Consider the following 15,044-nt stretch of genomic DNA (forward strand, 5'->3'; position numbering starts at 1 on the left):
GTTCAGCCGGAGCCCAGCTCAGCAATTGCGAAGGTCCAGGCATTCCTCCCACCCCAAAGGGGCCAGGACCCAAAGCTCTTGCTGCTCTTCAAGTAGCCAGGCAACCCCTTTCACAGGCATAAAAACGCTGGCGCTGTCTGTTTCTAGAGCCTCCCAAAATCCAATGCAATCTGCCTGGGCCACTGAGTTCAGCCGGAGCCCAGCTCAGCAATTGCGAAGGACCAGGGATTCCTCCCACCCCAAAGGGGCCAGGACCCAAAGCTCTTTCTGCTCTTCCAGGAGCCAGGCAACCCCATTCACAGCCCCACAAACGCTGGCGCTGTCTCTTTCTGGAGCCTCCCAAAATCCAATGCAATCTGCCTGGGCCACTGAGTTCAGCCGGAGCCCAGCTCAGCAATTGCGAAGGTCCAGGGATTCCTCCCACCCCAAAGGGGCCAGGACCCAAAGCTCTTGCTGCTCTTCCAGGAGCCAGGCAACCCCATTCACAGCCCCACAAACGCTGGCGCTGTCTCTTTCTAGAGCCTCCCAAAGTCCAATACAATCTGCCTGGGCCGCTGAGCCGGAGCCCAGCTCAGCAATTGCGAACGTGCAGGGATTCCTCCCACCCCAAAGGGGCCAGGACCCAAAGCTCTTGCTGCTCTTCAAGTAGGAGGGCAACCCCTTTCACAGGCATATAAACGCCGGCACTGTCTCTTTCTAGAGCCTCCCAAAGTCCAATACAATCTGCCTGGGCCGCTGAGTTCAGCCGGAGCCCAGCTCAGCAATTGTGATGGTCCAGGGATTCCTCCCACCCCAAAGGGGCCAGGACCCAAAGCTCTTGCTGCTCTTCAAGTAGGCAGGCAACCCCTTTCACAGGCATAAAAACGCTGGCGCTGTCTCTTTTTAGAGCCTCCCAAAGTCCAATACAATCTGCCTGGGCCACTGAGTTCAGCCGGAGCCCAGCTCAGCACTTGCGAAGGTCCAGGGATTCCTCCCACCCCAAAGGGGCCAGGACCCAAAGCTCTTGCTGCTCTTCAAGTAGGCAGGCAACCCCATTCACAGCCCCAGAAACGCTGGCGCTGTCTCTTTCTGGAGCCTCCCAAAGTTCAATACAATCTGCCTGGGCCGCTGAGTTCAGCTGGAGCCCAGCTCAGCAATTGCGAACGTGCAGGGATTCCTCCCACCCCAAAGGGGCCAGGACCAAAAGCTCTTGCTGCTCTTCCAGGAGCCAGGCAACCCCATTCACAGCCCCACAAATGATGGCGCTGTCTCTTTCTGGAGCCTCCCAAAATCCAATGCAATCTGCCTGGGCCACTGAGTTCAGCCGGAGCCCAGCTCAGCAATTGCGAAGGTCCAGGCATTCCTCCCACCCCAAAGGGGCCAGGACCCAAAGCTCTTGCTGCTCTTCAAGTAGCCAGGCAACCCCTTTCACAGGCATAAAAACGCTGGCGCTGTCTGTTTCTAGAGCCTCCCAAAATCCAATGCAATCTGCCTGGGCCACTGAGTTCAGCCGGAGCCCAGCTCAGCAATTGAGAATATCCAGGGATTCCTCCCACCCCAAAGGGGCCAGGACCAAAAGCTCTTGCTGCTCTTCCAGTAGCCAGGCAACCCCGTTCACAGCCCCACAAACGCTGGCGCTGTCTCTTTCTGGAGCCTCCCAAAGTTCAATACAATCTGCCTGGGCTGCTGAGCCGGAGCCCAGCTCAGCAATTGCGAAGGTGCAGGGATTCCTCGCACCCCAAAGGGGCCAGGACCAAAAGCTCTTGCTGCTCTTCAAGTAGGAGGCAACCCCTTTCACAGGCATAAAAACGCTGGCGCTGTCTCTTTCTGGAGCCTCCCAAAATCCAATGCAATCTGCCTGGGCCACTGAGTTCAGCTGGAGCCCAGCTCTGCAATTGCGAAGGTCCAGGGATTCATCCCACCCCAAAGGGGCCAGGACCAAAAGCTCTTGCTGCTCTTCCAGGAGCCAAGCAACCCCATTCACAGCCCCACAAACGCTGGCGCTGTCTCTTTCTGGAGCCTCCCAAAAACCAATGCAATCTGCCTGGGCCACTGAGTTCAGCCGGAGCCCAGCTCAGCACTTGTGAAGGTCCAGGGATTCCTCCCACCCCAAAGGGGCCAGGACCCAAAGCTCTTGCTGCTCTTCCAGGAGCCAGGCAACCCCATTCACAGCCCCACAAACGCTGGCGCTGTCTCTTTCTAGAGCCTCCCAAAGTTCAATACAATCTGCCTGGGCCACTGAGTTCAGCCGGAGCCCAGCTCAGCAATTGCGAAGGTCCAGGGATTCCTCCCACCCCAAAGGGGCCAGGACCCAAAGCTCTTGCTGCTCTTCCAGGAGCCAGGCAACCCCATTCACAGCCCCACAAACGCTGGTGCTGTCTCTTTCTGGAGCCTCCCAAAATCCAATGCAATCTGCCTGGGCCACTGAGTTCAGCCGGAGCCCAGCTCAGCAATTGCGAAGGTCCAGGGATTCCTCCCACCCCAAAGGGGCCAGGACCAAAAGCTCTTGCTGCTCTTCCAGGAGCCAGGCAACCCCATTCACAGCCCCACAAACCCTGGCGCTGTCTCTTTCTTGAGCCTCCCAAAGTCCAATACAATCTGCCTGGGCCACTGAGTTCAGCCGGAGCCCAGCTCAGCAATTGAGAACGTCCAGGGATTCCTCGCACCCCAAAGGGGCCAGGACCCAAAGCTCTTGCTGCTCTTCCAGGAGCCAGGCAACCCCATCCACAGCCCCACAAACGCTGGCGCTGTCTCTTTCTGGAGCCTCCCAAAGTCCAATGCAATCTGCCTGGGCCGCTGAGTTCAGCCGGAGCCCAGCTCAGCAATTGCGAAGGTCCAGGGATTCCTCGCACCCCAAAGGGGCCAGGACCAAAAGCTCTTGCTGCTCTTCCAGGAGCCAGGCAACCCCATTCACAGCCCCACAAACGCTGGCGCTGTCTCTTTCTGGAGCCTCCCAAAGTCCAATACAATCTGCCTGGGCCGCTGAGCCGGAGCCCAGCTCAGCAATTGCGAAGGTCCAGGGATTCCTCCCACCCCAAAGGGGCCAGGACCAAAAGCTCTTGCTGCTCTTCCAGGAGCCAGGCAACCCCTTTCACAGCCCCACAAACGCTGGCGCTGTCTCTTTCTAGAGCCTCCCAAAGTCCAATACAATCTGCCTGGGCCGCTGAGTTCAGCCGGAGCCCAGCTCAGCAATTGCGAAGGTCCAGGGATTCCTCCCACCCCAAAGGGGCCAGGACCAAAAGCTCTTGCTGCTCTTCCAGGAGCCAGGCAACCCCATCCACAGCCCCAGAAACGCTGGCGCTGTCTCTTTCTAGAGCCTCCCAAAGTTCAATACAATCTGCCTGGGCCACTGAGTTCAGCCGGAGCCCAGCTCAGCAATTGCGAAGATCCAGGGATTCCTCCCCCCGCAAAGGGGCCAGGACCAAAAGCTCTTGCTGCTCTTCCAGAAGCCAGGCAACCCCATTCACAGCCCCACAAATGCTGGCGCTGTCTCTTTCTGGAGCCTCCCAAAGTCCAATACAATCTGCCTGGGCCGCTGAGCCGGATCCGAGCTCAGCAATTGCGAAGGTGCAGGGATTCCTCCCACCCCAAAGGGGCCAGGACCCAAAGCTCTTGCTGCTCTTCCAGGAGCCAGGCAACCCCATTCACAGCCCCACAAACGCTGGCGCTGTCTCTTTCTAGAGCCTCCCAAAGTCCAATACAATCTGCCTGGGCCACTGAGTTCAGCCGGAGCCCAGCTCAGCAATTGCGAAGGTCCAGGGATTCCTCCCACCCCAAAGGGGCCAGGACCCAAAGCTCTTGCTGCTCTTCCAGGAGCCAGGCAACCCCATCCACAGCCCCACAAACGCTGGCGCTGTCTCTTTCTGGAGCCTCCCAAAGTTCAATACAATCTGCCTGGGCCGCTGAGTTCAGCCGGAGCCCAGCTCAGCAATTGCAAAGGTCCAGGGATTCCTTCCACCCCAAAGGGTCCAGGACCCAAAGCTCTTGCTGCTCTTCCAGGAGCCAGGCAACCCCATTCACAGCCCCACAAACGCTGGCGCTGTCTCTTTCTAGAGCCTCCCAAAGTCCAATACAATCTGCCTGGGCCGCTGAGTTCAGCCGGAGCCCAGCTCAGCAATTGCGAAGGTGCAGGGATTCCTCGCACCCCAAAGGGGCCAGGACCAAAAGCTCTTGCTGCTCTTCAAGTAGGCAGGACACCCCATTCACAGCCCCACAAACGCTGGCGCTGTCTCTTTCTGGAGCCTCCCAAAGTCCAATACAATCTGCCTGGGCCACTGAGTTCAGCCGGAGCCCAGCTCTGCAATTGCGAACGTGCAGGGATTCCTCCCACACCAAAGGGGCCAGGACCAAAAGCTCTTGCTGCTCTTCCAGGAGCCAGGCAACCCCATTCACAGCCCCACAAACGCTGGCGCTGTCTCTTTCTGGAGCCTCCCAAAGTCCAATACAATCTGCCTGGGCCGCTGAGCCGGAGCCCAGCTCAGCAATTGCGAAGGTCCAGGGATTCCTCGCACCCCAAAGGGGCCAGGACCAAAAGCTCTTGCTGCTCTTCCAGGAGCCAGGCAACCCCTTTCACAGCCCCACAAACGCTGGCGCTGTCTCTTTCTAGAACCTCCCAAAGTCCAATACAATCTGCCTGGGCCGCTGAGTTCAGCCGGAGCCCAGCTCAGCAATTGCGAAGGTCCAGGCATTCCTCCCACCCCAAAGGGGCCAGGACCAAAAGCTCTTGCTGCTCTTCAAGTAGCCAGGCAACCCCTTTCACAGCCCCACAAACGCTGGTGCTGTCTCTTTCTGGAGCCTCCCAAAGTTCAATAAAATCTGCCTGGCACGGTGAGTTCAGCCGGAGCCCAGCTCAGCAATTGTGAAGGTCCAGGGATTCCTCCCACCCCAAAGGGGCCAGGACCAAAAGCTCTTGCTGCTCTTCAAGTAGGCAGGCAACCCCTTTCACAGGCATAAAAACGCTGGCGCTGTCTCTTTCTGGAGCCTCCCAAAATCCAATGCAATCTGCCTGGGCCACTGAGTTCAGCCGGAGCCCAGCTCAGCAATTGCGAAGGTCCAGGGATTCCTCCCACCCCAAAGGGGCCAGGACCCAAAGCTCTTGCTGCCCTTCCAGGAGCCAGGCAACCCCATTCACAGCCCCACAAACGCTGGTGCTGTCTCTTTCTGGAGCCTCCCAAAATCCAATGCAATCTGCCTGGGCCGCTGAGTTCAGCCGGAGCCCAGCTCAGCAATTGAGAACGTCCAGGGATTCCTCCCACCCCAAAGGGGCCAGGACCCAAAGCTCTTGCTGCTCTTCAAGTAGCCAGGCAATCCCATTCACAGCCCCACAAACGCTGGCGCTGTCTCTTTCTGGAGCCTCCCAAAGTCCAATGCAATCTGCCTGGGCCGCTGAGTTCAGCCGGAGCCCAGCTCAGCAATTGCAAACGTGCAGGGATTCCTCGCACCCCAAAGGGGCCAGGACCCAAAGCTCTTGCTGCTCTTCCAGTAGCCAGGCAACCCCATCCACAGCCCCAGAAACGCTGGCGCTGTCTCTTTCTGGAGCCTCCCAAAGTCCAATACAATCTGCCTGGGCCGCTGAGCCGGAGCCCAGCTCAGCAATTGCGAAGGTCCAGGGATTCCTCCCACCCCAAAGGGGCCAGGACCAAAAGCTCTTGCTGCTCTTCCAGGAGCCAGGCAACCCCATTCACAGCCCCACAAACGCTGGCGCTGTCTCTTTCTAGAGCCTCCCAAAGTCCAATACAATCTGCCTGGGCCGCTGAGTTCAGCCGGAGCCCAGCTCAGCACTTGCGAAGGTCCAGGGATTCCTCCCACCCCAAAGGGGCCAGGACCAAAAGCTCTTGCTGCTCTTCCAGGAGCCAGGCAACCCCATTCACAGCCCCACAAACGCTGCCGCTGTCTCTTTCTGGAGCCTCCAAAAGTTCATTACAATCTGCCTGGGCTTCTGAGCCGGAGCCCAGCTCAGCAATTGCGAAGGTCCAGGGATTCCTCCCACCCCAAAGGGGCCAGGACCAAAAGCTCTTGCTGCGCTTCCAGGAGCCAGGCAACCCCGTTCACAGCCCCACAAACGCTGGCGCTGTCTCTTTCTAGAGCCTCCCAAAGTCCAATACAATCTGCCTGGGCCGCTGAGCCGGATCCCAGCTCAGCAATTGCGAAGGTGCAGGGATTCCTCCCACCCCAAAGGGGCCAGGACCCAAAGCTCTTGCTGCTCTTCAAGTAGCCAGGCAACCCCATTCACAGCCCCACAAACGCTGGCGCTGTCTCTTTCTAGAGCCTCCCAAAGTCCAATACAATCTGCCTGGGCCACTGAGTTCAGCTGGAGCCCAGCTCAGCAATTGCGAAGGTCCAGGGATTCCTCCCACCCCAAAGGGGCCAGGACCCAAAGCTCTTGCTGCTCTTCAAGTAGCCAGGCAACCCCATCCACAGCCCCACAAACGCTGGCGCTGTCTCTTTCTGGAGCCTCCCAAAGTTCAATACAATCTGCCTGGGCCGCTGAGTTCAGCCGGAGCCCAGCTCAGCAATTGCGAAGTTCCAGGGATTCCTCCCACCCCAAAGGGGCCAGGACCAAAAGCTCTTGCTGCTCTTCCAGGAGCCAGGCAACCCCATTCACAGCCCCACAAACGCTGGCGCTGTCTCTTTCTAGAGCCTCCCAAAGTCCAATACAATCTGCCTGGGCCGCTGAGTTCAGCCGGAGCCCAGCTCAGCAATTGAGAACGTGCAGGGATTCCTCCCACCCCAAAGGGGCCAGGACCAAAAGCTCTTGCTGCTCTTCCAGTAGCCAGGACACCCCATTCACAGCCCCACAAACGCTGGCGCTGTCTCTTTCTGGAGCCTCCCAAAGTCCAATACAATCTGCCTGGGCCGCTGAGCCGGAGCCCAGCTCAGCAATTGTGAAGGTCCAGGGATTCCTCCCACCCCAAAGGGGCCAGGACCCAAAGCTCTTGCTGCTCTTCCAGGAGCCAGGCAACCCCTTTCACAGCCCCACAAACGCTGGCGCTGTCTCTTTCTAGAGCCTCCCAAAGTCCAATACAATCTGCCTGGGCCACTGAGTTCAGCCGGAGCCCAGCTCAGCAATTGCGAACGTGCAGGGATTCCTCCCACACCAAAGGGGCCAGGACCAAAAGCTCTTGCTGCTCTTCCAGTAGCCAGGACACCCCATTCACAGCCCCACAAACGCTGGCGCTGTCTCTTTCTGGAGCCTCCCAAAGTCCAATACAATCTGCCTGGGCCGCTGAGCCGGAGCCCAGCTCAGCAATTGCGAAGGTCCAGGGATTCCTCGCACCCCAAAGGGGCCAGGACCAAAAGCTCTTGCTGCTCTTCCAGGAGCCAGGCAACCCCTTTCACAGCCCCACAAACGCTGGCACTGTCTCTTTCTGGAGCCTCCCAAAGTCCAATACAATCTGCCTGGGCCGCTGAGTTCAGCCGGAGCCCAGCTCAGCAATTGCGGAGGTCCAGGCATTCCTCCCACCCCAAAGGGGCCAGGACCCAAAGCTCTTGCTGCTCTTCAAGTAGCCAGGCAACCCCTTTCACAGCCCCACAAACGCTGGCGCTGTCTCTTTCTGGAGCCTCCCAAAGTCCAATACAATCTGCCTGGCACGGTGAGTTCAGCCGGAGCCCAGCTCAGCAATTGTGAAGGTCCAGGGATTCCTCGCACCCCAAAGGGGCCAGGACCAAAAGCTCTTTCTGCTCTTCAAGTAGGCAGGCAACCCCTTTCACAGGCATAAAAACGCTGGCGCTGTCTCTTTCTGGAGCCTCCCAAAATCCAATGCAATCTGCCTGGGCCACTGAGTTCAGCCGGAGCCCAGCTCAGCAATTGCGAAGGTCCAGGGATTCCTCCCACCCCAAAGGGGCCAGGACCAAAAGCTCTTGCTGCTCTTCCAGGAGCCAGGCAACCCCTTTCACAGCCCCACAAACACTGGCGCTGTCTCTTTCTGGAGCCTCCCAAAGTCCAATACAATCTGCCTGGGACACTGAGTTCAGCCAGAGCCCAGCTCAGCAATTGCAAAGGTCCAGGGATTCCTCCCACCCCAAAGGGGCCAGGACCCAAAGCTCTTGCTGCTCTTCCAGGAGCCAGGCAACCCCATTCACAGCCCCACAAACGCTGGCGCTGTCTGTTTCTGGAGCCTCCCAAAATCCAATGCAATCTGCCTGGGCCACTGAGTTCAGCCGGAGCCCAGCTCAGCAATTGCGAAGGTGCAGGGATTCCTCGCACCCCAAAGGGGCCAGGACCAAAAGCTCTTGCTGCTCTTCCAGGAGCCAGGCAACCCCATTCACAGCCTCACAAATGCTGGCGCTGTCTCTTTCTGGAGCCTCCCAAAATCCAATGCAATCTGCCTGGGCCACTGAGTTCAGCCGGAGCCCAGCTCAGCAATTGCGAAGGTCCAGGGATTCCTCCCACCCCAAAGGGGCCAGGACCAAAAGCTCTTGCTGCTCTTCAAGTAGGCAGGCAACCCCTTTCACAGGCATAAAAACGCTGGCGCTGTCTCTTTCTTGAGCCTCCCAAAGTTCAATACAATCTGCCTGGGCTGCTGAGTTCAGCCGGAGCCCAGCTCAGCAATTGCGAAGGTCCAGGGATTCCTCCCACCCCAAAGGGGCCAGGACCCAAAGCTCTTGCTGCTCTTCCAGGAGCCAGGCAACCCCGATCACAGCCCCACAAACGCTGGCGCTGTCTCTTTCTAGAGCCTCCCAAAATCCAATGCAATCTGCCTGGGCCACTGAGTTCAGCCGGAGCCCAGCTCAGCAATTGCGAAGGTCCAGGGATTCCTCCCACCCCAAAGGGGCCAGGACCCAAAGCTCTTGCTGCTCTTCCAGGAGCCAGGCAACCCCATTCACAGCCCCACAAACGCTGGCGCTGTCTCTTTCTAGAGCCTCCCAAAGTCCAATACAATCTGCCTGGGCCACTGAGTTCAGCCGGAGCCCAGCTCAGCAATTGCGAAGGTCCAGGGATTCCTCCCACCCCAAAGGGGCCAGGACCCAAAGCTCTTGCTGCTCTTCCAGGAGCCAGGCAACCCCATCCACAGCCCCACAAACGCTGGCGCTGTCTCTTTCTGGAGCCTCCCAAAGTTCAATACAATCTGCCTGGGCCGCTGAGTTCAGCCGGAGCCCAGCTCAGCAATTGCGAAGGTCCAGGGATTCCTTCCACCCCAAAGGGTCCAGGACCCAAAGCTCTTGCTGCTCTTCCAGGAGCCAGGCAACCCCATTCACAGCCCCACAAACGCTGGCGCTGTCTCTTTCTAGAGCCTCCCAAAGTCCAATACAATCTGCCTGGGCCGCTGAGTTCAGCCGGAGCCCAGCTCAGCAATTGCGAAGGTGCAGGGATTCCTCGCACCCCAAAGGGGCCAGGACCAAAAGCTCTTGCTGCTCTTCAAGTAGGCAGGACACCCCATTCACAGCCCCACAAACGCTGGCGCTGTCTCTTTCTGGAGCCTCCCAAAGTCCAATACAATCTGCCTGGGCCGCTGAGTTCAGCCGGAGCCCAGCTCAGCAATTGCGAAGGTCCAGGGATTCCTCCCACCCCAAAGGGGCCAGGACCCAAAGCTCTTGCTGCTCTTCCAGGAGCCAGGCAACCCCTTTCACAGCCCCACAAACGCTGGCGCTGTCTCTTTCTAGAGCCTCCCAAAGTCCAATACAATCTGCCTGGGCCACTGAGTTCAGCCGGAGCCCAGCTCTGCAATTGCGAACGTGCAGGGATTCCTCCCACACCAAAGGGGCCAGGACCAAAAGCTCTTGCTGCTCTTCCAGGAGCCAGGACACCCCATTCACAGCCCCACAAACGCTGGCGCTGTCTCTTTCTGGAGCCTCCCAAAGTCCAATACAATCTGCCTGGGCCACTGAGTTCAGCCGGAGCCCAGCTCAGCAATTGCGAAGGTCCAGGGATTCCTCCCACCCCAAAGGGGCCAGGACCAAAAGCTCTTGCTGCTCTTCCAGGAGCCAGGCAACCCCTTTCACAGGCATAAAAACGCTGGCGCTGTCTCTTTCTAGAACCTCCCAAAGTCCAATACAATCTGCCTGGGCCGCTGAGTTCAGCCGGAGCCCAGCTCAGCAATTGCGAAGGTCCAGGCATTCCTCCCACCCCAAAGGGGCCAGGACCAAAAGCTCTTGCTGCTCTTCAAGTAGCCAGGCAACCCCTTTCACAGCCCCACAAACGCTGGTGCTGTCTCTTTCTGGAGCCTCCCAAAGTTCAATAAAATCTGCCTGGCACGGTGAGTTCAGCCGGAGCCCAGCTCAGCAATTGTGAAGGTCCAGGGATTCCTCCCACCCCAAAGGGGCCAGGACCAAAAGCTCTTGCTGCTCTTCAAGTAGGCAGGCAACCCCTTTCACAGGCATAAAAACGCTGGCGCTGTCTCTTTCTGGAGCCTCCCAAAATCCAATGCAATCTGCCTGGGCCACTGAGTTCAGCCGGAGCCCAGCTCAGCAATTGCGAAGGTCCAGGGATTCCTCCCACCCCAAAGGGGCCAGGACCCAAAGCTCTTGCTGCCCTTCCAGGAGCCAGGCAACCCCATTCACAGCCCCACAAACGCTGGTGCTGTCTCTTTCTGGAGCCTCCCAAAATCCAATGCAATCTGCCTGGGCCGCTGAGTTCAGCCGGAGCCCAGCTCAGCAATTGAGAACGTCCAGGGATTCCTCCCACCCCAAAGGGGCCAGGACCCAAAGCTCTTGCTGCTCTTCAAGTAGCCAGGCAACCCCATTCACAGCCCCACAAACGCTGGCGCTGTCTCTTTCTGGAGCCTCCCAAAGTCCAATGCAATCTGCCTGGGCCGCTGAGTTCAGCCGGAGCCCAGCTCAGCAATTGCAAACGTGCAGGGATTCCTCGCACCCCAAAGGGGCCAGGACCCAAAGCTCTTGCTGCTCTTCCAGTAGCCAGGACACCCCATTCACAGCCCCACAAACGCTGGCGCTGTCTCTTTCTGGAGCCTCCCAAAGTCCAATACAATCTGCCTGGGCCGCTGAGCCGGAGCCCAGCTCAGCAATTGCGAAGGTCCAGGGATTCCTCCCACCCCAAAGGGGCCAGGACCAAAAGCTCTTGCTGCTCTTCCAGGAGCCAGGCAACCCCTTTCACAGCCCCACAAACGCTGGCACTGTCTCTTTCTGGAGCCTCCCAAAGTCCAATACAATCTGCCTGGGCCGCTGAGTTCAGCCGGAGCCCAGCTCAGCAATTGCGGAGGTCCAGGCATTCCTCCCACCCCAAAGGGGCCAGGACCCAAAGCTCTTGCTGCTCTTCAAGTAGCCAGGCAACCCCTTTCACAGCCCCACAAACGCTGGCGCTGTCTCTTTCTGGAGCCTCCCAAAGTCCAATACAATCTGCCTGGGCCGCTGAGTTCAGCCGGAGCCCAGCTCAGCAATTGTGAAGGTCCAGGGATTCCTCCCACCCCAAAGGGGCCAGGACCAAAAGCTCTTTCTGCTCTTCAAGTAGGCAGGCAACCCCTTTCACAGGCATAAAAACGCTGGCGCTGTCTCTTTCTGGAGCCTCCCAAAATCCAATGCAATCTGCCTGGGCCACTGAGTTCAGCCGGAGCCCAGCTCAGCAATTGCGAAGGTCCAGGGATTCCTCCCACCCCAAAGGGGCCAGGACCCAAAGCTCTTGCTGCTCTTCAAGTAGCCAGGCAACCCCTTTCACAGCCCCACAAACACTGGCGCTGTCTCTTTCTGGAGCCTCCCAAAGTCCAATACAATCTGCCTGGGACACTGAGTTCAGCCAGAGCCCAGCTCAGCAATTGCAAAGGTCCAGGGATTCCTCCCACCCCAAAGGGGCCAGGACCCAAAGCTCTTGCTGCTCTTCCAGGAGCCAGGCAACCCCATTCACAGCCCCACAAACGCTGGCGCTGTCTCTTTCTGGAGCCTCCCAAAATCCAATGCAATCTGCCTGGGCCACTGAGTTCAGCCGGAGCCCAGCTCAGCAATTGCGAAGGTCCAGGCATTCCTCCCACCCCAAAGGGGCTAGGACCAAAAGCTCTTGCTGCTCTTCCAGGAGCCAGGCAACCCCTTTCACAGCCCCACAAACGCTGGCGCTGTCTCTTTCTAGAGCCTCCCAAACTCCAATACTATCTGCCTGGGCCGCTGAGTTCAGCCGGAGCCCAGCTCAGCAATTGCGAAGGTCCAGGGATTCCTCCCACCCCAAAGGGGCCAGGACCAAAAGCTCTTGCTGCTCTTCCAGGAGCCAGGCAACCCCTTTCACAGCCCCACAAACGCTGGCGCTGTCTCTTTCTGGAGCCTCCCAAAGTTCAATACAATCTGCCTGGGCCGCTGAGTTCAGCCGGAGCCCAGCTCAGCAATTGCGAAGGTCCAGGGATTCCTCCCACCCCAAAGGGGCCAGGACCAAAAGCTCTTGCTGCTCTTCCAGGAGCCAGGCAACCCCTTTCACAGGCATAAAAACGCTGGCGCTGTCTCTTTCTTGAGCCTCCCAAAAACCAATGCAATCTGCCTGGGCCACTGAGTTCAGCCGGAGCCCAGCTCAGCAATTGCGAAGGTCTAGGCATTCCTCCCACCCCAAAGGGGCCAGGACCAAAAGCTCTTTCTGCTCTTCAAGTAGCCAGGCAACCCCATTCACAGCCCCACAAACGCTGGCGCTGTCTCTTTCTGGAGCCTCCCAAAGTTCAATACAATCTGCCTGGGCTGCTGAGTTCAGCCGGAGCCCAGCTCAGCAATTGCGAAGGTCCAGGGATTCCTCGCACCCCAAAGGGGCCAGGACCCAAAGCTCTTGCTGCTCTTCCAGGAGCCAGGCAACCCCGATCACAGCCCCACAAACGCTGGCGCTGTCTCTTTCTAGAGCCTCCCAAAATCCAATGCAATCTGCCTGGGCCACTGAGTTCAGCCGGAGCCCAGCTCAGCAATTGCGAAGGTCCAGGGATTCCTCCCACCCCAAAGGGGCCAGGACCCAAAGCTCTTGCTGCTCTTCCAGGAGCCAGGCAACCCCATTCACAGCCCCACAAACGCTGGCGCTGTCTCTTTCTAGAGCCTCCCAAAGTTCAATACAATCTGCCTGGGCCGCTGAGTTCAGCCGGAGCCCAGCTCAGCAATTGCGAAGGTCCAGGGATTCCTTCCACCCCAAAGGGTCCAGGACCCAAAGCTCTTGCTGCTCTTCCAGGAGCCAGGCAACCCCATTCACAGCCCCACAAACGCTGGCGCTGTCTCTTTCTAGAGCCTCCCAAAGTCCAATACAATCTGCCTGGGCCACTGAGTTCAGCCGGAGCCCAGCTCAGCAATTGCGAAGGTGCAGGGATTCCTCGCACCCCAAAGGGGCCAGGACCAAAAGCTCTTTCTGCTCTTCAAGTAGCCAGGCAACCCCATTCACAGCCCCACAAACGCTGGCGCTGTCTCTTTCTGGAGCCTCCCAAAGTCCAATACAATCTGCCTGGGCCGCTGAGTTCAGCCGGAGCCCAGCTCAGCAATTGCGAAGGTCCAGGGATTCCTCCCACCCCAAAGGGGCCAGGACCCAAAGCTCTTGCTGCTCTTCCAGGAGCCAGGCAACCCCTTTCACAGCCCCACAAACGCTGGCGCTGTCTCTTTCTAGAGCCTCCCAAAGTCCAATACAATCTGCCTGGGCCACTGAGTTCAGCCGGAGCCCAGCTCTGCAATTGCGAACGTGCAGGGATTCCTCCCACACCAAAGGGGCCAGGACCAAAAGCTCTTGCTGCTCTTCCAGGAGCCAGGACACCCCATTCACAGCCCCACAAACGCTGGCGCTGTCTCTTTCTGGAGCCTCCCAAAGTCCAATACAATCTGCCTGGGCCACTGAGTTCAGCCGGAGCCCAGCTCAGCAATTGCGAAGGTCCAGGGATTCCTCCCACCCCAAAGGGGCCAGGACCAAAAGCTCTTGCTGCTCTTCCAGGAGCCAGGCAACCCCTTTCACAGCCCCACAAACGCTGGCGCTGTCTCTTTCTAGAGCCTCCCAAAGTTCAATACAATCTGCCTGGGCCACTGAGTTCAGCTGGAGCCCAGCTCAGCAATTGCGAAGGTCCAGGCATTCCTCCCACCCCAAAGGGGCCAGGACCAAAAGCTCTTGCTGCTCTTCAAGTAGGCAGGCAACCCCTTTCACAGGCATAAAAACGCTGGCGCTGTCTCTTTCTGGAGCCTCCCAAAATCCAATGCAATCTGCCTGGGCCACTGAGTTCAGCCGGAGCCCAGCTCAGCAATTGCGAAGGTCCAGGGATTCCTCCCACCCCAAAGGGGCCAGGACCCAAAGCTCTTGCTGCCCTCCCAGGAGCCAGGCAACCCCATTCACAGCCCCACAAACGCTGGCGCTGTCTCTTTCTGGAGCCTCCCAAAGTCCAATGCAATCTGCCTGGGCTGCTGAGCCGGAGCCCAGCTCAGCAATTGCGAAGGTCCAGGGATTCCTCGCACCCCAAAGGGGCCAGGACCAAAAGCTCTTGCTGCTCTTCAAGTAGGCAGGCAACCCCTTTCACAGGCATAAAAACGCTGGCGCTGTCTCTTTCTGGAGCCTCCCAAAATCCAATGCAATCTGCCTGGGCCACTGAGTTCAGCCGGAGCCCAGCTCAGCAATTGCGAACGGCCAGGCATTCCCCCACCCCAAAGGGGCCAGGACCCAAAGCTCTTGCTGCTCTTCCAGGAGCCAGGCAACCCCATTCACAGCCCCACAAACGCTGGCGCTGTCTCTTTCTAGAGCCTCCCAAAGTCCAATACAATCTGCCTGGGCCGCTGAGTTCAGCCGGAGCCCAGCTCAGCAATTGCGAAGGTCCAGGGATTCCTCCCACCCCAAAGGGGCCAGGACCCAAAGCTCTTGCTGCTCTTCCAGGAGCCAGGCAACCCCTTTCACAGCCCCACAAACGCTGGCGCTGTCTCTTTCTAGAGCCTCCCAAAGTCCAATACAATCTGCCTGGGCCACTGAGTTCAGCCGGAGCCCAGCTCTGCAATTGCGAACGTGCAGGGATTCCTCCCACACCAAAGGGGCCAGGACCAAAAGCTCTTGCTGCTCTTCCAGGAGCCAGGACACCCCATTCACAGCCCCACAAACGCTGCCGCTGTCTCTTTCTGGAGCCTCCCAAAGTCCAATACAATCTGCCTGGGCCACTGAGTTCAGCCGGAGCCCAGCTCAGCAATTGCGAAGGTCCAGG

Source organism: Platalea leucorodia (assembly GCF_965183815.1).
Source record: "Platalea leucorodia genome assembly, chromosome: 13".
Classification (NCBI taxonomy): Eukaryota; Metazoa; Chordata; class Aves; order Pelecaniformes; family Threskiornithidae; genus Platalea; species Platalea leucorodia.